Source organism: Galleria mellonella, unplaced genomic scaffold, assembly GCF_026898425.1.
Source record: "Galleria mellonella isolate WM207_F2 unplaced genomic scaffold, CSIRO_AGI_GalMel_v1 utg3070, whole genome shotgun sequence".
NCBI lineage: Eukaryota > Metazoa > Arthropoda > Insecta > Lepidoptera > Pyralidae > Galleria > Galleria mellonella.
In genome coordinates this window covers 18,712-45,873 of record NW_026442069.1, presented here as the reverse complement: position 1 = coordinate 45,873, position 27,162 = coordinate 18,712, and the positions used below count along the sequence as shown (strand labels likewise).

The 27,162-nt window shown below is 37.3% G+C and overlaps 1 protein-coding gene across 1 annotated transcript in view; it reads right to left on the bottom strand.

Annotated features, from left to right (window-relative positions):
* Positions 1-26,966, bottom strand: part of LOC113519368 (GAS2-like protein pickled eggs) — a 195,721-nt gene extending 168,755 nt beyond the window's left edge. Inside the window, exon 1 of the mRNA XM_052895736.1 lies at positions 26,945-26,966. The gene's annotated coding sequence lies outside the window, so the exon portion shown is untranslated. The remainder of the gene's footprint in view (positions 1-26,944) is intronic.
* Between the last annotated feature and the right edge of the window lie 196 nt (positions 26,967-27,162).

The following is a 27,162-nucleotide window of genomic DNA, read 5'->3' as shown; positions in this document are numbered from 1 at the left end:
CCGCCAGTGTATACCAATAGCACAGACAGGGTTACCATACCATTATCACCCATTAAAAAAAAACTACCCTGCCAAGTGTGGCAACTACTGGCTAAACCCACTTTATGGAGGAGAACAAACAACGACAGATATAACAATGATTGAAAAAACATTCTGTCCGTACAAATTACAATACCCCCCATGCGTTGTCATTTTTGAGGACTCAAGTGTTATTCCTCTGTACCTTGTAAATTCACTGTCATATCCCAAATTTCAAACCGAAACACAGTCATGCAAGCACAACTGCTTCATGGTAGATACATAATTGGGACATAGGTGCCTAAGCAAATGACTTTTGTACAAAGTCTCCCTCTGGTCAAAACTTCGCGATATTATATGTCCAACTATTATCGTTATGTCACAATGACCACTTTTTAAAATCTTGTAAAAATGTCTACCCGTGCGTAGCCGGGACAGGCCTCTAGTATAATCTATACTTATAATAAATCTGTAGAGAGGTCAATTCTGTACATGAAATATATTTCCAAAATAACTATCAGGGGGTGATTTGTGATCGATACTGATGCCAAAAATGCAATCAGTAAAATTTTCGCCTGTCTGTCCGTATGTTCGTTTTAGAAACAAACTACTCGACGGATTTTAACGAAACTTGGACAATTATTCTTCATACTCCTGGTCAGGTTATAGTATACATTTCATCACGCTACGATCAATAGGAGCAGAGCAGTGAAGGGAAATGTTAAAAATCTAAAGCAGTTGTGTTTGCATGGCTGTGTTTCGGTTTGAAGGGTGGGATATGGCGTGAATTTACAGGGTACAGAGGAAGTCCAGAATCGTTTTGTATTCTGTTATTTTATATAACACCTGAGTCCTATATCAGGAATGGCAACGCATGGCTCACCGGGCAGTATCATGGACAAAACAGTAAACTCTGTCATATGTGCATAGTACTGCTCATGTGTATAGGAATAAATTAGTTTATCAATGCGTCGTACCACTTTTGTAAAATGCATCAAGTGGAAAGATTTGCCGTTATCAGCTGACAACGGTGTTTGCCATTCTAAGTTTACCATTAGTATAAAAAAAAATAAAAAAAATGTCACCCGTGTGACGCCGGTATACCGATAGGCAGACTGTTAATCAAATCTGGTATAAAACACCATACATAATCAAATGCAAACAAAGTTTTCATCCTCTATATTTGTTTTTATATATTTTATCCTCATTGTATAAGACTTATTAATACTAAATTTATGAAACAGCGTTATAAGAGCGAGTCGGAAAATGATGGAGCCAAGTGTGGCAACTACTGGCTAAACCCACTTTATGGAGGAGAACAGATAACGACAGATATAACAATGATTGAAAAAACATTCTGTCCGTACAAATGAATAAATTAACTCAAATTCTTGCAATAACTGATAACATATCAATGGATAATACACTCAATTCATATTTCATACAATTTTTTATATCTTGGAATCACTTTATTTTTTTTATATATTTTTATCCACTGAGGTAAACATTAGCATACGGCTAAATTGATGGTAAGCGGTTACCGTAATGACGGAGTACCTACAACATCCGCATATCCGAGCGACGCCCGGAAGGCTCCGCCTTTTTATTGTCCGAAGTCATAACACCTATCAGTTGTCAAACGCAATTAACCATAGTGCCAACCCTGTAACTCATTTAAATATAATCTGTGAGCACAGCCCTGCTGTGTTAAAATTGGAGATTTAAACCGTTGTTTGTTTTAATGCAAACTGACGACCTACTTAATGGAAAGATGGTATAAGTTGTATACGTAATACCGTGGGCATCACATAATACTCTATGACAGCGATTTCGTAAAAAAGATAGATAGATAGATACTCTTTATTGTTTCCTCCATAAGATTACAATAGTAAACTTATTATAGATATAAACAATTACAAGAAATAATCACAATGAGAGAACAATGGGCGACCTTATCGCTACGAGAGATTTCTTCCAGGCAACCTTTGGATGGAGAAAAGATATTGTCCGATTATAAACAATTTGGTGGGAGGATTTATTGTCTTGTTAGTTCTAAATATGAGATTCTAAATATATATTTCATGTTTAAAATTAAAGGAAAAATGGTTAAAAAAAAATTTAACAGCTATGTTTCAGTCACCAGGATTCTGTGAAATTATTTATGCAGTGAAACAATTTCATTCTTCACGTTAAAATGTAAAGGAAACTATAAAGTGCTACACTTTTAAAGTATTTCCTATAAAAGCTTTTGTTTTTATTTAATTTACAGTATTTTTTATTTACAATCGTTTAATATGGAGTTCCATAAAATAAAAGGTAATTGGTGGGCGTTCCGTCATCTTAAAAATTTAGGATAGCCTGCTCTATGGCTCCTTGGTTCTGGTACAAGCCTAAAAAAACTATAAAGTGTCATTTGTTCAGAATTATTTTGTTTAATTCCGCTACCATTAGTATGTGCGCGAATGCCAACTCTCGTAGATTGACAACCATTGTTACTACCGGAAGTTCTACAACCCTTCATATTAGTCATCAATCTCCGACTGCCATTTCGTTCACGCACGTTTTTCGATATATGTTTTACCCTTAAACAAAGCGTTTTCATTATTCCTTACATCTTGCTGTTTTTGAGAAATCAGATGTCATCAAAATCATCGTCTTGTCAGCCTTTAACTATCCACTGTTGAACATAAGCCTCCCCATTGAGGAGGTTTTGCCAATAGTTGAGGGAGATTTTGTACAAAAGTCGTTTGCTTGGGTACCTCTGTCCCATTCGTTTTTCAACTGTAAAGCAGTTGTGTTTGCATAGCTGTGTTTCGGTTTGAAAGGTGGGATATGGCGTGAATTTACAGAGTACAGAGGAATAACACCTGAGTCCTCAGGAATGGCAACGCATGGGGGGTATCATAGTATACTCTGTTATGTCCATGCTACTGTTCATGTCTATAGGCAACGGTTAGCACTTTCCATCAGCTAGGCCGTCAGCTTCTTGTCTTTCTATGTTGTACAAAAAAAAAGTTGGCACACTTGACAGGCGAATTGGCAACCATAGTTAGGTTTTGTTTCAATTTTCAAACAAAAGAACTAGACAAATTTAAGTATATAAATAACCAACTATATTATATTTAATCGCATATATACATATTTTTTTGTCTTGATGTATTTATTTATATATAAATTACTCACCACACTTACAATATCCCAAAACGTGTAGTGAGCCATAGGTTTATTTTACAAACTTACAAATTTTGTACAACATTTCAAAAATATATCAATTTTGTCATTAAATATGTCAATATCTGGCTGCTGAGCAATCAGAGAATTGAGCAGAGAAATAGCCTGATAAGTGGGAGCAAACTGAGCTGATATCGACGTTGGATTCCTACGTACTTCCTAAGAGTCATCCTACTGTTTGTTTGTTTATTATTATTGATGTTTTTTTTTATTTAGACTTTAATTTAATTGCTTTCTATTTGTATACTATTTTTTTTCTACTTCCAAAGTCCACGCGTGCGTATTTGCAAGGGGAAAGCTAGTCATAAATATTATTGCACATGCCGCATAGTTGGCGTCATTGTTCAATCGACCGAGCCATTAACTCCGTCGGTACCCACATACAGTTTCCCGTGACCCTCTATTTATAAACATTTGCCATCTCGGGTGCATACCCGCCACACACCCCGGCTGCATCTAATGCACCGGAGTGAAGCACGCATGTGTTGCTTTCGTAACACGATATTGTTCCAGGGCTGTATCAAAATTTTAATAAAAAATAAATAAAACTTAATTATTTATTTATTTATTTATAGGATTACCAACATAAGATACAGCTAAACATTTCAATACAATACACTGGTAGATCAGATCTCACTGTTCTTACATTTATAGGCGACCACAGCATGCCATGTGTTTGGTAAACATTATAATATAATTAAATTATTAAATGTCATTAAATAAATAAAGATATTGGCAATATAAATAAACAATGAAAACTGTGATTAAATTATGTTTAACAATTAAATTTTCGTCACTCCTAGCGACATCTACAATTAGACACTCTAATTTACAACTACAAAAAATTCTTGTCTATGAAATAGTCACTTTATGGTTATAAAAAATCTTTAACCCAACCGTCCCTGCTACTGACAACCCTGACTTAAAAAGTTAAAATGCACACAAGACGCGTTATGTGCAAGCGTTAGATTTTTAACTGCCCAGTTTGGATGCATCTGTTTATGGCAACTTTACTGTCCATGTGGTGTAACATCCCGTTTGTAATACTCATTGTGTAAACATATACCGTAGTTAAACTCCTGGGATTGTTCTGAAACCATATTTAACTGTCACCTATTATATTTCATCCTCCATTCATACCAGCCGTTAACTTTGCTAAACATAGGTCTTTCCCCTATAGGGTTTTTTCCAATAGTCGAATTTTATTCCAAATTTAAAATTTTTATTTTTCAATTTTGGAATTTCCAATTCCAAATTTCACGTACAGATTGTTCTAATAATGATACGTCTGTAGTTACTCATAACACATAACAGAATATACTGTTTCGCCCATGCGTTGCCATTCCTGAGGACTCAGGTGTTATTCCTCTGTACCCTGTAAATTCAGGCCATATCTCGCCCTTCAAACCGAAACACAGTCATGCAAACAGAACTACTTCACGGTATAAACACGAATGGGACAAAGGTACCCAAGCAAACGACTTTTGTACAAAATTTCCCACTGGTAAATTTTTATTTTTCAGTCAAGAACAGTAGTTTTGACTGTGTGTTGTTAGTCAATCAGGACAAATGATTTTATAAATATATATTACTGGCTGTGTCCCGTGGCTTCACTTGCTTGAATCAATATATAAAGTAATATATGTACTAAGTTAGGATATAACCTATCTGTGTACCAAATTTCATTCAAATCCATTCAACAGTTTTTACGCAAAAGAGCAACAAACATCCATCGATCCATCTTTAAAGACTTTAGCATTTATTTTATTTTGAGGATAAGATATTACGTCATTTTTTTCTATGTTATTAATAAAGCTTCCAACAACATATTACAACATGTTAAATACATTTTCCGAATGTGTGTATGTCGTAAACATTATAGTCACAGTTTAATTGCCGCGTCGTATCGTCCTTTCTTGTCCATGGTTTAGCTCGTTAAGCGAGACAGGACCGTGTTTAACTGCTAGAATTATGTTATACTAAAATGTACCTTAACACAGAGATTTTAGAATGGTACTTCTGGGATGATGTTTATGAAAAAAAATGAATTTATTTTTAGAGTGTAGACAGACTACAATATTGTGTGGTGTAAAACTACACAACTTTTTATAAGTACTTATTTTAAGCTTTTAAGTCAAATTATGTGATGAAGGGTAACATAGTAAGAGCATGAAAGAATATGGAACAGAATATAAAGAGAAATTAAAAATAGAGTTTAACACAAGAGAAGATTTAAAATACGAAAGAAAAAAACTAGGTTGAATTCTAAGATTAGAATTATTTTGTTTAATTCCGCTATCGTTAGTATGTGTGCGACTGCCAACACTCGAAGATTGGCAACCATTGTTACTACCAGAAGTTTTAAAACCCTCCATATGAATCATCAAACTCCGACTGCCATTTCGTCCATGCACATTTTATGCCACATGTTTAAACAAGGCATTTTCAGGCAATAATAATTATAATTGATATTCGAATGTTGGCAGTCGCACACATACTAACGACAGCGGAATTAAACAAAATAATTCTAAACAAATAACCGGTGGTTTAGACTTCCACAAAATAACACCTAGTTCGGTAAAATAGAAAGGTTCACGACCTCAGTACTCGTATACTGGGTGGCCCACCCGCTAATTCTTGGAACGCATGAAAATGCACCTGCAATTGCCGCTTGCAACACGAAATGACTACAAACTTGCCTAGTTCCTGTTCATTTTCCGAGTTCCGTAAAATAGAAAATATATAATTGTTTATATTTATAATAATTTTACATTTTTTTGGACGAAACAATAAAGAGCATCTATCTATCTATCTATATATCAATAACTGTATTAATATATGTTTTAATAGAGAAAAAATACATTTATTTATTTTGCGTAGTTATTTATTCTTTACTACACCACTTAAAAAATAATACAATATGTATATATTAACATGTAAAGTATAAAAGGCAATCATATTGCTAAAGCAATCTCTTCCAGACAACCTTAGGGTAGAAGAGAAAAGAAAAAGAGTAGCTATTGGCGCAATAAGTATATACTTAACAAAAAAAAGGTCCATTTAGTTACTGCTTCCATTTTTTTTTTTATTATAACATGACATGACATTATCCTGAGCGAACACAGAGACAACATGGTCCATGAATACGATCAACTAAGAACAGAACGTTCCACTCTCGACGGTTGACCGCACTATGCCGGCTCACCAAATGCTTCTTCACGCTACGTTTGAAGGATTCGTGGTTACAGGATAAAGAAAATACTTCACTATAAAGGCTATTCCACATTGTTAAGGTACAGATCACGTAAGAGTTGGCAAACTCACGGCACGAAAAGCAAACAAAAAGCACGGGCGTGGACGCAGTTGCAGGCCCATCCTCGTGGTGAGATATCAGAAAGGAGAAGCTGGCATAATAGAATGAAGACTATCTAGAATGTCATAAGAGTTAACTATAAAAAGAGAGGGGGGAAGGGATTGTTAGTAATGAGAATTAGGAGTCCCATTGCTAACAATATACCTTAACAGGTCGACCACCCCTGGGTCCCCCCTGGAAACCATCGTGCTGAATTCCAAGTGTATTCGTGACGATGGGCTAACTGACCTGCTTCATCTTCACCTCACTGGTGCCCCGCCAGTAAACCCCGATAGCGCGGAAGGGGTTACCATTCCATTTTCATGCATTAAAAAATAACCATTGTTAGCTGTTGATCATATTTAACAAAAAGACGCTGCTGTCCATCTCTCAACCATCAAGTTCCTTTAGTCGCCTCTTACGTCACCCAGGAGAAAGTAAGAGTGAAAACAAACCGCCCTCATCTCAACCAGTTCATCACAGACAGTTAATATAGTTCACAATTTTGTATACAATATACAACCCTTGTTTACTTTAACAAGGCAATGAAGCTGCTCGCGCGCCGGGTGAATCATTGAAAGAGCGACGCGCCCGCCAGCCGCGACGACGCGTACGCATCTTTACATGAACTACATAGTGATGCGAACATTTTACTTTACTAAGATAATGCTATTAAGATCGTGTTCAATAAAAAAAAATGATTAATCTAAAATTGTGACAGAACTACTTATTTCGGTTATAAAAATTAAACGACTGAACCGATTTTGATACAATTTCTATTACACTAATCTGTATCCACGTCTTTTTAAATAAAAAAAAGAATTTTCCAATTCGATTTATAACACAATTCGTTATACAAGCGGTAGAACACACAAAGGGAGGCAAAGGCTCGCCTTAGACTTGAGGACTCGATACCGCCTGAGAGCTTGGGATCGTCAACAATCCTCGTAACTCGTCTTTGACTAAGTCAAAAGGATCAAGCTGATATCCAGGTGTTCCGGCCCACAGGTGCAAGCAGTACTCCGTGAGGCCGAATTTGCAACTTGTAAAATAATAGTCTTTGACTCTATTTATTTATTTAATTCTCTATTGTACACACCAGTTATAAGAATATGACAGCGGTAATCAAATGTACAAAACTTAGGCGAGATGGAAAGTTAACTCTAATGAGAGTTTTCTTTTCACCCATGACAACACCCAAAGTGGAAAGGAGCATCAATGTCAGCGGTAATTTAATTACAAAAGCAAGATAAAGAGGCAACAATGGGTAACAAATATTTTTCAATATCATCAGGTATTAAAATTGAAATATCAGCAACGTTTTAGGACTAAGTTTTGCTAACGAAATTGCACTTTTCCCCAGAGTCACAGTGTATTTTGTGACGCCCAAATTATTGTGAATGCCTATAAGCGACAGTCTTGTCTTCAATCTTGACTTGGGGGAAGAGATTATTAGTAATGAGGACTACCAGTCATATTGCTAGCATATATCCTGTCAGGTTGAACTCTACATACATCCCCCTGAATACCACTTTTGAATTCTAGGTGTATTCATTACGACGGACCAACTAACCTGCCTTTTCATTCTCATCTATCATTCCATATTCATCTAAAAAAAGCCAAGCAACTGTCCGGACGCCAGCATATATAAAATCATCAGTACAGGCGACAAATTTATGGTTTTCGGATTTTTCCCTTTACTTGTGCTACATGATATTGCTTCTTGCCAAAATTTCACGATTCTACATCAACGGAAAGTACCAGACAGTTTTTGATTCCCTTTGCGAACGTCAAAACATACGATATGAATGGAACATAAATGGCCGTATCTTTTAATCGCGTCGATTTAGAAGCTTGATTTTTCACTGCTTTAAAAGATTGCAGAGCTGAGTATATGATATTAATTTCAACTTGATACCTCCACGCGTTCCTAAGAAAAAGGGTCTTGACAAACAGACGGATGGACAACGAAGTGATCCTATAAGAGTTCCATTTTTTCCTTAGGAGGCACAGATCCTTAAAAAAAACTCTCTTGATTGAGTAGATTTTTTATCAGCTTGTATACCATTCTGTACTTACTATAGGTAAGTGTATGCATGGGGAGGAAAAGGGATTGTTAGTAATGGAGACTAAGAATCCCATTGCTAGTAATATACCCAACCAGGTCGACCTCCTCGCGGTTCCCCCTGGAAACTATCATGATTAATTCCTGATGAATTCATCATGATGGGCTAACAGGCCTGTTTTCATCCTCATCGATCACCCTTCACTGGTGCCCCGCCAGCGTATCCCATTAGCAGGCGTCATCATCATTTACGCAGGCGGGGTTACCACTCCATTTTCGTTCAACAAACAAAAAAGTGTATGCATAGTATACGATTGCATAAATAGGTTACAATTTAAATACACACCACACCCAACTCATTAAGGTTAAATTGACAAATAAGCGATAATAGATTGATCTGTAATCGATTCGACAGTATAATCGATGATTGATCGAATAAAACTGGGACACTTGTGCACTGAAACAATATTGATCTAGTTCGACGATTATATTTTTTAAATTGTTACAACACTAGTCGTTGTCCGCGGGTTCATCCGCTCAATCCGGTGTCTGGAGCGACATTTTGTAAAATTATTCCTGTAGAAATTTTGAAGAATTCCTTCTCTCAATGTATTATGTTATGTTCATGTCTATAGCAGCTGCCCACATACTAATGGTAGCGGAATTAAACAAAGCACAAACAGCAGCAGATTAGCCGTGTGGTCGCGGCATAGAATAGGCCATCCCTTCCTATCCCGCGGGTGTAGTAAGAACCGACTAAGGAAGGGCGAGGGATGGACAGTAGCGTCCCTCTTGAAACATCTCTACAACCTAACTGCAGTTGCCAATCCTCCTGCCAAGTATGGCAACTACTGGCAAAACACACCAAGGGGGAGGCTTATGTTCAACAGTGGACAGATAAAGGCTGATAAGACGATGATAATGGACTTCCACAAGATAACACCTAGTTTAGTAAAAATTCAAAATTTATTTCGTATAATACCTAAATTATGTGGTAAATGATCTTACTGTTTACTTAATAACCTTTAATTTTATACTAATATATCTTACTGGTATATTAACAGGAATGGAATACCGAAATTTTACCAGACGGAGATTTTGTACAAAAGTCGTTTGCTTGGGTACCTCTGTCTCATTCGTGTTTCAACTGTAAAGCAGTTGTGTTTGCATGGCTGTGTTTCGGTTTAAAGGGTAGGATATGGCAGTGAATTTACAAGGTACAGAGGAATAACACCCGAGTCCTCAGGAATAGCAACGTTTGGGGGGTATCATGGGCGAAACACAACTCTGTTATGTCCATGGTACTGCTCATGTCTATAGGCGACGGCCATTTTAAGTTCTATAAAAAAAATAGGGAAAAGGTAATCTTCTTCCTATATACATAATACCTATTACGTTAAATTGTATACAATTTATAAGCAAAACCGAAGGATAAGCAAGTTCAGATGGCAATGGGCTGGTCACATAGCTCGAAAAACTGACCACCGGTTAGAAAAAACAAGATTCATGAATGCCGACCGCATACAAGCAAATGCAGTGGACAACGACTACCTATTAAATGAAGTGACGACCTCAAATACATTGTAGGGAGTCAGTGGATGCAGGTGGCTCAGGACCGTTCCTTATGGCAATCTATGGGGGAGGCTTATATCCAACAGTGGACGGATAATGGCTGAAATGATGATTATGCTTTTTTTATACAACTTAGAATGGCAAACAAGCTGACGGCCCACCTGATGGAAAGTGGTAACCGTCGCCTATAGACATAAGCAGTACCATGGACATAACAGAGTATACTGTTTCGCCCATGATAGCCCCCAAACGTTGCCATTCCTGAGGACACAAGTTTTATTCCTCTGTACCCTGTAATTTCACGCCATATCCCACCCTTCAAACCGAAACACAGCCATGCAAACACAACTGCTTTACGGTTGAAACACGAATGGGACAGAGGTGCTCAAACAATCGACTTTTGTACAAAGTCTCCCTCTGGTGAATGATGATGAAAATATACAATTAATCCATACACAGTGCATGAGTCATTAGTAATTGTATGTAAACATAATTTCTAGTTGACTCATAATACCTAATTATTGATTATATTTCGACACAACTTTCTCTGAAACAATCGATGTATGTAATTTGTATTCAAAATGTATTGTAGGCGGTCTAATTTATTAATAGATTTCATTTCACACACATATATATACCTACCGCTTACAACACTGGGGAGGTTAGTCCCCGTTGCTATCAATATACCTTATCAGGTCAACCTCCGACCGGTTCCCCCTGGAAACTATTGTGACTAATTTATCGTTGAATTCGTCATGATAGGCTAACAGACATACATTTTCAACCTCACCTATCACCTCTCCCCTCTCATCTGGCACCCCGCCAGTGAACATCGATAGTGCAGGCGGGGTTACCATGCCATTTTCACCCATTAAAAAACCGCTTACAACACAGGGGGCAAACGAGCATACGGCTCACCTAATGGTAAGCGACTACCACAGCCTAAGATCTGCAACATCGAAAAACCAGAGACAGATTTTGCATATGACGATAGTTTGATAATAGTTGGACATATAGTATCGCGAAGTTTTTTGTAGTTATTGATATTTTCTTCAATATTGTAGAACATACTTTTGTTCTGTCACCAATAGTTTCCGCAGCGCACGCGACCAAAGATATTTTATAGCATTTTTTACACCTTGAGTTAGGTTACTAAAGTTTTAGTAAGGATCCTTAATCTTTTCTAGCAATAAATATAGCCTATGTTACTCAGGGTGAATGCAGCTTTCTAATGGTGAAAGAATTTTTGAAATCGGCAAAGTAGTTTTTGAGTTTATTCATTACAAACACACAAAAATACAAATCTTTCCTCTTTATAATATTTGTGTAGAAAAAGATAAGATGTTTACACACTAGATTGTAAATATATTAGATTGAAATATTCGGATTTAGAACATACAATTGTGTGTCTATTTGTATACATTTTTACCCCACAAAAACAAAAAAAAACAAAAACATCAGTCGTGATACAGAACCGAACATTATCTCATTACAAGCAAAAGAAGTATCAAAATCGGTTAAAACCTGACAACTTAATCACGTAACATTAAAAAATCTACAGATGAATAGAGACAATACTCATTTAGAAGACACTTTAAAATACTAAACCTTCGTAAGTAAGTTATCAAAACCGGATCCGGAAGTGTGTCGCGTACAGGAAGGTGCATGACTTAAGTTAAACTAGTGCTTGAGTGACACATGTCAAGCGAGTTAACAGTTAACGACTACGCGCCGTCAACTTTGAGCATTATTGGACCTACCTAGTTTTATATGGTCGGTTAAAAATTGGTTAAAAAATAAACTAAGCGTGTTTAATTTTAACCCACTTAAAAAGTGTTAAAGCTTTTCTATGCTACTTGAAACAGCAAATAAGCTAACGACCAACTTTATAGAAAGTGATAACCGTCGCTTATAGGCTTTAAAAACACCGTTGCGGGCATCACAGAATACACGGTGACGCCCATGGTACCCCTCAATCGTTGCATTCCCAAGTATTATGGAGTTATGTACTTTGTAATTTCACATTTCAGTGCCAGGTCATTTCCAACTGAAGTATGGTCATACGAGCATAGAAGTTCACGGCAGAAACACAAGTGGGACAGAGGTGCCCAAGCAGACTATTTCTGTACAATCTCCCACAGGTAAATTTGTTCATAAACACGGTACAAACAAAATTGTTAGCATTCTTCGAAAGGAAAGCCGTGTAGTCCCGGCATAGAATGAGCCACCCCTTCTTTCCCATGAGTGTCGTAAAGGCGACTAAGGGAACTTAATTGTCGAAGGATGGGCAGCAGCGTCTCTCTTAAAACGCCACTAAATCCTAACTGTGGTTGCCAAGCCGCCTGTCAAACGTAGCAACTATTGGCAAAACTCTCCTTATGGGAGAGACTTACGTTCAGCAGTGAACAGTTGATGACTGATATGATGTTGATGATGATGATGATGATGATGATGATGATGGGAGTGTTCTATTAGTAAAACTGTACATTTTAACTAAAGTAACGTGCGTGGAAGACTACATGGCGTGAATTTACTGGGTACAGAGAAATAACACCTGAGTCCTCAGGAATGGCAACGCAAGGGGGGGGTATCATGGGCGAAACAGTATACTCTGTTATGTCCATGGTACTGCTCATGTCTGTAGGTGACGGTTACCACTTTCCACCAGGTGGGCCGTCAGCTTGTTTGCCATTCTAAGTTGTATAAAAAAAATTCAAGTCGATGACTACTAAAGAACATTGGTAGTCTCGGTAAACTGTCATACTGTCGCTTTAATTAACCGTTTGTTACATTTTCATTAGGTTTCCAAACAACTATAGTTGCATTAAAGTCTATCGACACATCGGCCGCACTTCCAATACCAATGTTAATGAACTTGGCCGTAATTAGAACGGCGTCGTACACGCGTCTGTGTAGCCGGCTGTGCGTAAGACAAGCGGGGACCGTGTACGAGGTCTGTCCGGAAAGTTCGTATAAAAGTGTTCTGGAATGCGAGAAAGAGGAGTGGGGAGGGCAGGTAAGCGCAGGACCCCTTCCTTATGTCCCTAACAATGCTTCAGTTCTGGTCTGACCGCCGTGCGGTGCGAACTGGCTTGTCACGCCATCTGTGAAGTTACCTCTTAACGAAACCCCGTCGGCATGGAGCCCGCTTCCGTTGAAGAGCAGCGCGTCGTAATCAAGTTTCTCTCGAAACTCGGCAAGAATGGCCGTGAAATTTTTGCCGATCTCAGAACAGTTTATGGGGATGATGCTGTGAAGGAACCAACCGTCCACAAGTGGCTAAAAAGGTCAAGACAATGTTGATTGTTTTTTTCGATGTTCGGGGGATTGTCCATCAAGAATTCGTCCCTCCAGGCCAGACAGTTGATGGAAAATTCTACGTCGATGTGCTCAGACGCCTCAAAGCTCATGTGGTACGAGTTCGTCCAGAATTGGCGCGAGAGGGGCGTTGGATTCTTCACCACGACAATGCCCCTGCCCACACCTCTCTTGTTGTCCGTGAGTTTTTGAGTAAAAATTCCATTACGGTGACCGAACACCCCCTATTCGCCGGATTTGGCCCCGTGTGACTTCTTCTTGTTCCCAAAAACCAAATTGGTACTTCGGGGGCGGCATTTGGGGGACATAAATGAGATAAATCTCTCTAATCTTTCTTCGTGCGGGTCACAAGTGATGGGTCGGTGCTCTCTTTCTTCTTGTTCCTCTTTCGGAAGCTACGACGGGGCAGCTGAGAAACCTACAACCAGAGGACTTTCAAGGAGCCTTCTCACAGTGGAAACGGCGTTGGCACAAGTGCATTATGTCACAGGGGGAGTACTTTGAAGGGGATAAAATTGATTTACCTGAATAATTGTAAAATAAAATTTTTTAAAAATTTTTATACGTACTTTCCGGACAAACCTCGTACAGCGGCCATTGTTTATTGGCGCGCATTGTTACGTCACTCTGTAAGGTACATTGCACTGTCAAATATGTGGACATCGAATCTTACTAACATATTTTTTTATACCACTGAGGTAGCAAACAAGCATACGGCCCAACTGATGGTAAGCGGTTACTGTAGCCTATGAACGCCTGCAATACCAGGGGTATTACGCGCGCGTTGCCGACCCTGAAGAAACCTCTTTACTTTACCGCCCTTTTGATGAACCCCATGCTGTAGTCTCTTGGGAAAACCACGGCAGGGAGCTCATTCCATAAACTGAGTGTTTATTCGTGTTCAAATTAAATGTATCGCTTACACGGACGCAAATAAAAAACTAGTAAAGCAGAAATGACGTCATCTTGAAGTAATTATTTTTTTTAATCAATTTATTCGCAACAATATTACATTGTGTTGAATATTTTTTATACATAACAAGAAGATATCATAAAATATATTTTTTTTTTACAACACAGGGGGCAAACGAGCACGCGGCTCACCTGATGGTAAGTGACTACCGCCGCCCATGGTCACCTACAACACCAGCGGCATTACAGGTGTGCTGCCGGCCTTTTAAAAAGGAATATGCTTTACAATAAAACAGAAAAAGTATGAAGTAACAAAATAATCAATAATAATCCTAAAATAAAAAAAAAAATCGGTACTAAACAATAATTTATTTATTTTATTTCAATTCTTACAATTTCTTAATTCTATTTATTGTCATTAGTAAGGCATAGTGCATATTAAAACTGCGTGTTCACGCTATGTTTGAAGGATTCGAGATCCAATAAATTACATGACATAAAGATAGAATTTAAATAGTGTACATGTATGTAGGTACTGCCCATGTCTATAGGCGACGGTTACCACTTTCCATCAGGTGGGCCGTCAGCTTGTTTGTCATTCTAAGTTGTATAAAAAAAAAAAAAATGTATGTGACTAATCGCACGTAGCCCACACGTAAGCTATTGGCCAATGAGATAAGATCATCCAAATTTTTATTTATTATAAAACAAATTATCAAACTGATAAAATTATATTGTAAATTGTAAAAATTGTATGAATTAATTAATTGATACTGTTCGCAAACAATGATATGAGTAAAAATTGACAACATTAGTTCCTTCCACAGATAATAAAATCAATTAATCATTCTCATCTATAAATATATAAAAATTAATGCCACTTTTCGTTGTAATTTTATACAAACCGCTTACCATCAGGTGGGCCGTACAGTTGTTACCTGAGTGGTATAAAAAATAATTTGAACGATTGGGATTAAAAGTCTCCTTTCTCATCCCAAATCTCGCTTTTAGTTTTATAATATTACTAGCTTTTACCCGCAACTTGGACCGCGTGATAGAGATATGTTTACTGCCCGGGACAAAAAGAGATCTCCTTCTCCACCTCATATAGTACATGTAAGAAATTTTAGGGGGAAGGGGGAAAGAGATTGTTAGTAATGGGTCTTACTTTGCTAGCACTATACCCTATCAGGTCGACCTCCACGCAATTCCCCGTGGAAACCATCGTGGTTAATTCCTATTGGATTCTTCACGATGGGCCAACTGACCTGCCTTTATCCTCATCTATCATCCCGCACTGGTGCTTCGCCAGCGTATACCGATAGCGCAGGTGAGGTTACCATTCCATTTTCATCCATTAAAAAAGAACTTAGTTGCAGCTGAGAACAACCAATCCGAGCGCATTATGTTTCATTTAAACCAAGTTTCATTAAAAAGATTTTTACATGCAGAATGCAGCGGCGGGATTTTAAACTAAAGGATCACAGAGTATTCCCTACTTCTCCACATTCAGTTTTCGAACTCTTATGGTTTTATTTTAAAGATGAGGCGAGAAGCTGCCCCGCCAACCTCTGAACGCCCCCTGAAGAAGACTTCCGCTTGAAGTCGAAGCAATCGTCGAAATTTTATAAATGAAAAGCAATAACATCAACATACTTATGTATTAATAATTTATATACATTTAAATTATTAATTGATTGACTAATTTATTGATTAAAATCACAAAAACACAGTGAGTTTATTAATTTCCCATATATTTTTTTATAACAAAGGGGGCAAACGAGCACGCGGCTCACCTGATGGTAAGTGACTACCGCTGCCCACGATCACCCACAGCACTAACGGCATTGCAGGTGTGCTGCCGGCCTTTAAAAAAGAAATATGCTCTTTTCTTGAAGGTTATGTTGTCGTATCGGTTCGGAAGTACTGCTGCTGGAAGTTGATTCCAAAGAGTGGTTGTGCGTGGAAGAAAGTGCCTTGAAAAACGCACAGTGGAAGACCGTCACCTCATCCAGATGGTTAGGATGGAACTTTAGTTTGTTTTTTATGCAACTTAGAATAGCAAACAAGCCGACTACCCACCTGATGGAAAGTTGTAACCGTTGCCTATAGACATGAGCAGTACCATGGACATAACAGAGTATACTGTTTCGCCCGTGATACTCCCAATACGTTCCCATTCCTGGGGACTCAAGTATCCTGTAAATTCACTGCCATATCCCGTCCTTCAAACTGAAACACAGCAATGTAAACACAACTGCTTCACGGTAGAAACACGAATGAGACAGAGGTGCCCAAGCAAACGACTTTTATACAAAATCTCCCTCTGGTAAAATTTAATTTAATTAAATTAAAATTGTGGTGGGTTGTACGGTAGTGAAATGTATATATGTATATAAATGTATTTAGACTCTTATGGTTTGTTTTTAAGAGTACAGCTAATTATACACACATGGTCAGACCCTTCATACAAGCCCCCCTCCCCAATAATCCGATATTTAAATTTAAGAGCAATTACGCACAAATGTTAGGCTCTCCCTATTGGTCGAACAAACAGCTATGCACTTAAAGCACAGTTCAATAACTGACCCGAAGAGCTATTGAATTAACTGCTTCCGATAGTGGCGAATGGTATCGATATACTATAATCGAATCGATATTTCTATCAATATATCTCTCATTGGAATATTTTATTAAATTAATTATTAATAATTATAATAAATAAATTCTTTAATAAGGTATTAAATAAGTATGGTACTTATTATAGGCAAGAAACCGGCTGTATTATTTAATTATTTATACGTGAGAAATAAAGAATGTTATTCACTAAATAATGGCTAAAAAAGAGAAGAGAAATAGGTACAAAGCAGTGCACATTTTTTAATACCTACTTATTTTTTTCCTACTACAATTTTGCATTTAAAAATTTTAATATTTTCTATTTAATATATCTACGTAAAGTAGTCCTCAATTGTTGGATCTCAACAAGATACATTGACATGCCTGAGTAACTCTGAGTATCTTTATACCAACATATTTTGCTGGAAAAGAACATTTTTAGAGTTAAGCTCGCCTTTGTACATTTGATTACCCATATCATATTTTTATGTATAATTACTGTGTACAAAAAAGTATTAAATAAAAATAAAATAAACAAATGTTGCTTAGTCGCAATTTTCACTTCGTAAAAGAAAACGGCAGTTTCAATCGTCACGTCGGAAAAAAAACAACAATTACTGATTACATCCCAATTAACTAAAATTAAATTGAATCAATATCGAAAATAATTAGCCATAACGATACAGAATTGACGACGTAATCACATAACATAGTAAAAAAAATACAAAAAAATGAATACCTTCTTTTGGGAGTTGCTTAAAAATAATAAAAACCAAAATATAAGTTTTTTTTATACAACGTAGAATGGCAAACAAGCTGACAGCCCACCTGATGGAAAGTGGTAACCGTCGCCTATAGACGTGAGCAGTACCGTGGACATAACAGAGTATACTGTTTCGACCATGATACCCCCCATGCGTTGCCATTTCTGAGGACTCGGGTGTTATTCCTCTATACCCAGTAAATTCACGCCATATCCCGAAACCAAACCGAAACACAGCCATGCAAACACAACTGCTTCACGGTTGAAACACGAATGGGACAGAGGTATCGAAGCAATCGACTTTTGTACAAAGTCTCCCTCTGGTTCTATTTTACAATAGTTTGGGAAACAAAGTTTAGAGTTTTTCAAAACAGAAAAAGAATAGTTTTTTTTTTTTTTTTATTCTTTTCTGTGCATGGTTTCGTTAACAAATATATCACAATATGTATAATTCCAACCTTGAACTTTGATTATCGATATAAACGAGTCGATGTATCGACACAGCACTAACCAATCAAGGGAGCAGGGCACGGCGGAAATGCATACGAATGCATTAAACGACTTACCGAGTGATGAACTGGCGGATGGGGCACGGACTTTGCTTCAAGATTCTAAACTCTTCTATTTTGCAAAACAAACAACCACTCTTTGGAATAAACTTCCAGCAGTACTATTTCCGAACCGATACGACAACATAACCTTCAAGGAAAGAGCATATTCCTTTATAAAAGACCGGCAGCACACCTGCTATGCCGCTGGTGTTGTGGGTGATCATGGGCGGCGGTAGTTACTTACCATCAGGTGAGCCGCGTACTCGTTTGCCCCCTGTGTTGTAAAAAAAAAATGTATGCAGCACAAGTTCTTTTTTTTTTATGAATGATAATGAAATGGTAACCCCGCCCGCGCTAAAGGTATACGCTGGCGGGGCACCAGTGAGGGATGATAGGTGAGAATAAAAAGGCAGGCCAGTTAGACCATCGTGGTGAATATATTTAAAATTCAGCACGATGGTTTCAATGGAACTAGCAATCCGCGTTACTAACAATCCCTTCCCCCCAAGCAGCACAAGTATACAAGATGAAAACAAAGTCATCAGCGGCTGCGTAACTACGAATCTGGTTAATTTTAAACTTACGTTTCATTTACACATATTTTAAACACATTATCGGGACTTAAAGTGATAAAAAAAACTTTGCAGCCTTTAAATACCTGCTTCATTATTTCCGACGTTTCGACGTCGATTGCACCATATCGTGATCACAACGGGACTGAAGTCTAAGAATCTATCCATGAGATAGAATATACGAAGATTTACTACGTGAATCAAAAACTCAAAAAGAACAAAACACTTTGAGCTTACATTAGAAAATCAATATATTTTTTTTTATGCGTGAAAATGGCATGGGGGTACCCATGGTGCAGGGTGCCTGCGCTATCGGTATACACTAACGGGGTACCAGTGAGCGGTGATAGGTGAGGATGAAAAGGCAGGTCAGTTAGCCCGTCGTGATGAATATATCTGGAATTTAGCACGATAGTTTCCAGGAGGGACCACGTGGAGGTCGACCTGATAGAGTATATTGATAGCAATGGGGGTAAACTCCCCATTACTAACAATTCCTTCCCCCCAAAATCAATATTTTTTTGATGGGTGAAAATGGTACGGTAACCCCGCCCGCGCTAATGGGATACGCTGGCGGAGCACCAGTGAAGGGTGATAGATGAGAATGAAAACAGGCCAGTTAGCACATCATGATGAATTCATTAAGGAATTAACCATGATAGTTTCCAGGGGGAACCGCGAGGAGTTCGAACTGGTTGGGTATATGTATATAGCAATGGGATTCTCAGTCTCTATTACTAACAATCCCTTTCCCCCAAATCAATATATTATCTCAATAATATAATAAAATGGTAACTAGTCAATGTACATTAAAGGTCATCATGACCATCGTACTGCCACGCTTGGTAGGGTTAACCACCTCAGTTAAGCTTTTAGTGAGATTTTAAGAGAAAAGAGAGATGCTGATGTCAATCTCTCTATTATTAAATTTCCTTAGCTTCTTCTTATGGCACCCACTGGAAAGTATGATTCCCATTCTATTCCGGGACCATACGATACATAGAAGATACATAAAGGAAAATAATATGAGAGGTCATAATAAGTCCAGAAGCTGAAATTAGAAGTTTTACTGACACTAGGTGTCATGTCGTGTAGGGAGGTCAAAGATATGATATGAATAGAGCTGGCTGGAAGAGAATGAATGAATTAGCTGCACCGACAAGAAGAAGCTCTTAAGTTTTGAAAAGAGATGGGGGAGACCTTTTTTTTATAGGTGATAATGAAATAGCAACCCCACCCGCGCTATCGGTATACGCCGGCGGGGCGCCAGTGAAGGATGATAGATGAAGATGAAGCAGGTCAGTTAGCCCATCGTGACGAATTCAACAAGAATTGCTCACGATGGTTTCCAGGGGGAAGCACGTGGAGGTCGACATAATAGGGCATATTGCTAGCAATGGGGCTGTCAAACTCCATTGCTAACGATCTCTTTCCCCCCATGGGGGAGACCTTTACTCAATAGTGGAACATCATGAGTTTAAAAATAGAATTGTCGAAATATTAAAGTTCTATCGAGAAGTCACACTTCTGGTTTCTGCTTCGGAATATTATTTTGTAGACTTAGTAAATAAATATTTGGACTATGGAGAGCATAGGCGTATTTAAAGGGGGGAGCCAGATAGGCCATGCCCATCATGGAATTATCTGGCGCCCATCCCAGGATCAGAAGCGGAACTTTCAGCAAGTTAGCCAAACATTTCCCTACGGAAATCGGCACATGTTCGCCCAGAGAAAATCGCAAGAAACAGCCAGTGTTCTTAAGAAAATACCAAATTACATATTTTACATAAAATACAACTTTAATATTTTAAATAAAAGCTTTAAGTACTTATGACATTGAATAAATCGTTATTGGGCAAATACAAATGAGTTACTGCCATTGTGCGGGCTGAAGGGGAGGGGCCGGGGGGAGACCCAGACAGGGGGGTGGCGGCGGCTCACGCAACCGTCTGGAGCTGTTCCATTGAGGTGGAATGGCAATAGTGAAATTTTCGACTGTCAGAAGTTAAAAAGCCTTATATGAGAATGGGCATTAAATGTTATAAAAATAAAATATCGTAGAATATTTTGGATTTGCCTTTTAATAAATTCAAAATTATTATCATTTATTGAACAAAACCTGTTGCACACTAAACGATTACTTGAATGACAAGCGTGCATGATGTTAGTGGATCATGTACGGGCTTTTTAACGACCATGTAATTTTAGACATAGTAAATACAGTCATAATGTTAACAGAGATTTAAAAGAGTAACTGTTGAGTTTCTTGCCGACTTTTCTTAACAAATAACAACCTTTCTTACCCTGCATTCATAAAAAAAAATATTTAAAAGTGCTTATAAACAAGTCTATTTTAATAAAGAAGATTTAAATTTAAAATTTTTACTTTGGCTCTAATAAAAAAATGTACAGCTGTCAATTCTCATAAAAAACATGTATGATTAAATTCATTATTAATTTAATAAATTATTTAATTATTCAATAATTAATAAATTATTAAAATAGTGACTTTAATTCCCTATTAAAACTGTACATTAAACTAGCAGCTAGTGCTCACACCAATATAAAATATTGCAAACTGTTTTTTTTAAAGTAAACAACAGTCAAATTGCTTGATTTGAAGGAATAAAATTTATTGAATTAAATATTTTATATATGTGTATGTAAATTTGTTATTTATATATGTAATTTTAGTGTGTACGTATATCAATAATAACTAGCACCGCATTCGAGTATTCTGACACTTCCCTATGGTTGACTGGGAGAGAATGCTTTTAGCATTAAGTTCGCCATGTACACATATATGTACTAATGAATAAATAAAATAAATATTTTAAATACAACATCACGATACCTATTAGAAGTAATAATAAAATTAAGTCAACTATTATGAAATTCGAATGGACAGTCTCTCTTGACTCTTTCTAAAAATCAGTTGCCAGACGGCGGGCGTTGCACGAAATATTATTTGCCTTGTAAATTCGAATTCAACACTGAAATCGTAATTATATTTAATGAAATCACAAGAAACGCTTATAATTTCAAAATTTTCACCGTATTTCATTCGTGTTTCTACCGTGGAGCAGTTGTGTTTGCATGGCTGTGTTTCGGTTTGAAGCGTGGGATATGGCGTGAATTTACAGGGTACTGAGGAAAAACACCTGAGTCCACAGGAATGGCAACACATGGGGAGTATCATGGGCGAAACAGTATACTCTGTTATGTCCATAGTACTGCTTATTTCTATAGGCGACAGTTATCACTTTCCAACAGGTGAGCCGTCAGCTTGTTTGCCAGTCTAAGTTGCAAAAAAATTTTTTTGACTTTCTTTAATTCACCGTTACATTAAAATTATAGGTTCCTTTGTAAAAAAAAATATGTATTTCATTAATTAATGATTATAGTACATCCACTAATGATAATAGTAGTCAATCGTCAAATATTTGCAGTCGCAAATAATTCTTACAAACTAACTACATTTTAGTATATACGTTTTATACCTCAGTAATGGACGTCACGAGCGAGCCTCGCCGTGTAAAGTTGGTTGCTTGTGCCATTAAAATAGATATCTTGTCATCTAAACTGCCTAAATTGATTTATAATTCGCTTCCAACTTTATCATCTTTCAGTACATTTAACTTGAAATTCATTGAACGTAACGTTTCCGTTTTCATGATGACGTTACGTCACCTAATTGCCTATAAGCATTTATTTGACTTGCTCTGACATCGACTTCTGAGTTTATTTATTTATTTAACTCTTTATTGCACTAAAAACATAAAAATAAACAATAATGACATATAAACAATTTAACTGAAATACAGTAACTTAAAGTACAGATTAAAGTATACATATAGAGGTATAAAAGACGGTCTTATCGCTAAGGCAGTCTCTTACAGATTGGTTAAAGGAGAACATATCCTTTTTTTTACATCATAGGGGGCAAACGAGCTTGCGGCTCACCTGATGGTAAGTGACTACCGCCGCCCATGATCACCCACAACACCTACGGCATTGCAGGTGTGCTGCCGACCTTTTAAAAAGGAATATACTCTTTTCTTGAAGGTTATGTTGTCGTATCGGTTCGGTATATATATTACTGGTAATAAAGAGTATCTATCTATCTATCTATAGAAGTATGTAGGTGGCACAAGAGGGTTTAAAGTATGTTATCAATTTTTAACCGATTTTCAAAAGCATAATTCCAAAACTGGACAATAAAGCTCGTCATCATCATATCAGCCTTTAACTGATCACTGCTGAACATAACCATTCCCTTGGGGGGTGGGGGGGGGTGCCAATAGTTGCCAGGCTTCGACGGATTGACAACCGCAGTTAGGCTTTCGAGATGTTTTAAGAAGGACGCCGCTGCCCATCCCTCACCCTCTCTTAGTCAACCGTAGAAACAGTTGTGTTTGCATGGTTGTGTTTTGAATCGGTTTGAAGGGTGAGATATGGCGTGAATTTACAGGGTACAGAGGAATAACACCTGAGTCCTCAGGAATGGCAACGCATGGGGGGTATCATGGGCGAAACAGTATACTCTGTTATGTCCATGGTACTGCTCATGTCTATAGGCGACGGTTACCACTTTCCATCAGGTGTACAGTCAGCTTGTTTGCCATTCTAAGTTGCATAAAAGAAATATGCTGTATATAATTTTAATAATTTTAAATGGTGTAAGCATAATTTACAGCTTCCATGGTATGAGTTTAGAAGCTAGTCAAAACAGAGCACAACAAATGTGCACAACCGAGGGTCGAACCTGTTATGGCTAACAATGCCCTGACAAAGGTTACGGTGGGCACGGCAGTTACCTGGCTCGCTGGACAAAGGTAGAACCGTAAATTCAATATGAATTCCGTATAAACATGGATAGATTGTATATAGATATATATGTAATTTCATAGCGACATAACGATAATAGTTGGACATATAGTATCGCGAAGTTTTTTGTAGTTATTGATATTTTCTTCAATATTGTAGAACATACTTTTGTTCTATCACCAATAGTTTTCTAGAAAGATATTTTATAGCATTTTTTTACATCTAGAATTACGTTACTAGAGTTTTAGTAAGGATCTATAATCTATTCTAGCAATAAATATATGCCTATGTCACTCAGGGTGAATGTAGCTTTCTAATGGTGAAAGAATTTTTCTAATCGGCATAGTAGTTTTTGAGTTTATTCATTACAAACATACATACACACACAAATACAAATCTTTCCTCTTATTAATATTAGTGTAGATGTAGACGTAGGTAGATTTGCATCACTTACAGCACACAAATAGCATTAGCTATTGTTACACATTTAAAATCAGGTGGAATTTGAATAAATAATCGTATCTTAGTTTTTCCGCTTAAATTGAGACTCAGTTAATCTTATTATTTTTATTTTTAATAAACTCATATTCATTTTTATTCGATATTAATTTCCCGTTACATATGTAATGGGAAATTAACTGTTTTTGCGTTATTTTGACGTTTGGCAAATCACCAAAACGTCAAAATTTGGTTTTCAGATGAAGTCGAAACAATTGTCAGAAACGATAAAAACGAGTAACTGCAGTGAAAGAAAATGGGATTCGACTTGTCCTTCAAACGAAGATAAGGACTGAGCACTCCGTAGATTTCTAATAAATTTAGATCAAAATAATTCTAAATTTAATTTATGATAGTCCGTAAAACAGTAATTTCTCAAAACTATCAATTTAAAATAGATTTAGGGAAATGACACTTCAGAAACGACCGCATAGTCGTACTTGACTCTACTCGATACTAGATGGCGTTAAATGTATAAAAAAATAACAAAAAATTATTTGAGATATTTATCTCGAATATTTTTTATTATATTAATGTTTATTTATTATAAAATACGGGAATAAACTTGCGGATAAAGTCAGTTTACAATATTAGTATGACAATCTAATACGTGCTCCACGGTACCCTAATTCCTGACCTTTGTTTAGATGGTAGAACGTGCCACCTCCGCTGCAGCTCGACTTTAATAGTTCAGAACAAAAAAAAACTAAATCTCGGAGAAACCCGACCGATTATAAATCAGACCGATTCTAAATGAATTCCTGTTTTATGTATTTTTTTTTAAACGAGCAAGGATATAGTTTGTGTACAGCCAAACTATACATTGAACGTATGTATCCAAATAAATGTGCATTTAGTAAAATATCGTTGTAAATTCACTATGTACAACAGTTTTATATGACTCACCTGTGTAACCTGTGCAACCATTTATTTATTTATTTATTTATTTACACTTTATTGCACCAAGTAAAAAGAGAAATAACAAATACAGTAAATATTAATGAGAAGCGATACAAAAGGCGGCCTTATCGCTCAGCAATCTCTTCCAGACAACCTTTGGGTAGAGGACATTGAGAAAAAGACAAAGACCATTTAGTATCTAGTTTTTTTTAATAGGTATTTTTTTTTAATAGATGAAAATGGATTGGTAACCCCGCCCGTGCTATCGGTATACATCGACGAGGCACCAGTGACAGATGATAGGTGAGAATGAATGCAGGTTAGTTGGCCCACCATGATGAATTCGACAAGAGTTAAACATGATGGTTTCCAGGGGGAACCGCGTGGAGGTCGACCTGAGAGGGTCAATTGCTAGCAACGAGGCTATTAGACCTCATTACTAAGAATCCCTTTCCCCCCTTTAATAGGTATTAATGAAATGGTAACCCCATCTGCATTATCGGTATACGCTGGCGGGATACCAGTGAGAGATACTAGGTGTAGATGAAAGCAGGTCCGTTAGCCAATCGTGACGAATTCCGCTAGAATTAATCACGATAGTTTCCTGGAGAAACCGCGTGAAGGTCGACCTGATACGGTGTATTGCTAGTTATAGGGAAATTAAATCCTATTACTAACAAATCCTTTCTCCCCGTTAGTACCTAGTTTCCTTATGCCGGGGGGGAGTGGGGAGAAAGGAATTGTTAGTAATGGGATCTAACAGCCTCACAGCTAGCAATATACTCCTAGCAGGTCGACCTCCACGCTGTTCCCCCTGGAAACCATTGTGGTTAATTCTTGTTGAATTCGTTACGATGGGCTAACTGCACTACTTTCTTTCACCTATTATATCTCCCCTGGTGCCCCGCCAGCGTATACCAATAGGGCAGGCGGGGCTACCATTCCATTAACACCCATTAACTCTTCTTTGCATGATTTTTTTTATCGATAAAAATCAAGGTGATATAATTCATATTTAAAATTAAAGGAAAAATGGTTAAAATAATAAATTTGACAGCTATGTTTTTATTTCTGCAATGGACATTAAAAAGGTATTCAGACACGATCAACTTAAAGTGAACTTGTTCTTTTATATAATTTTTCGGCATTCAATGTTATGATGGAAATTTCCACCATTATGCAAAGAAGGGTTAAAAAAAGCCATCCCAATTGCACCCGTGTGAAGCCAGGGCAGTTTACTAGTTAAGTAATTCGTTTAAGAAAAATGGTATGTTAGTTCGTTTGAGGTAGCTGTACCTACACACAAAACATGGGCAATAGAGGTATGACGGGGGGAAAGGGATTGTTAGTAATGGAGACTGAGAATCCTATTGCTAGCAATATACCCAACCAGGTCGACCTACTCGCGGTTCTCCCTGGAAACTATCATTGTTAATTCCTGATGAATTCATCATGATGGGCTGACTGGCCTGTTTTCATTCTCATCTATCACCCTTCACTGGTGCCCCGCCAGCGTATCCCGTTAGCGCAGGCGGGGTTACCATTACATTTTCATCCAATAAAAAAAAAATAGAGGTATGACAAGTACAGCTACCTTCAGATTTTCGTTGGTTGATCTTTATGCATAAGGAATATAAGAACATATCACGATTTTGAACCGTACCGCGTACAACATACAGATCAATTCGCGTTAGCACACTCGCTAATCGTTGTTCAAGCTATTCAATAGTAAAAATGTTTACCAACCTTCCAAACAGACGAGTTATCTTCATAAATTCTTCTCAAAAACATTTCATTCTTCACAAAACAAACACGTAATATTAAATTTAAAATAAAAAAACAGTGTCCTATCTATCTATTATGCAAAAATCACTGCATTGCGGTCGACGTAAACGGAAAAAAAAACTCCGAACCGCCGGTAATCGCGGACAATCTAAAACATTGATAAAAGATATATATTTTTT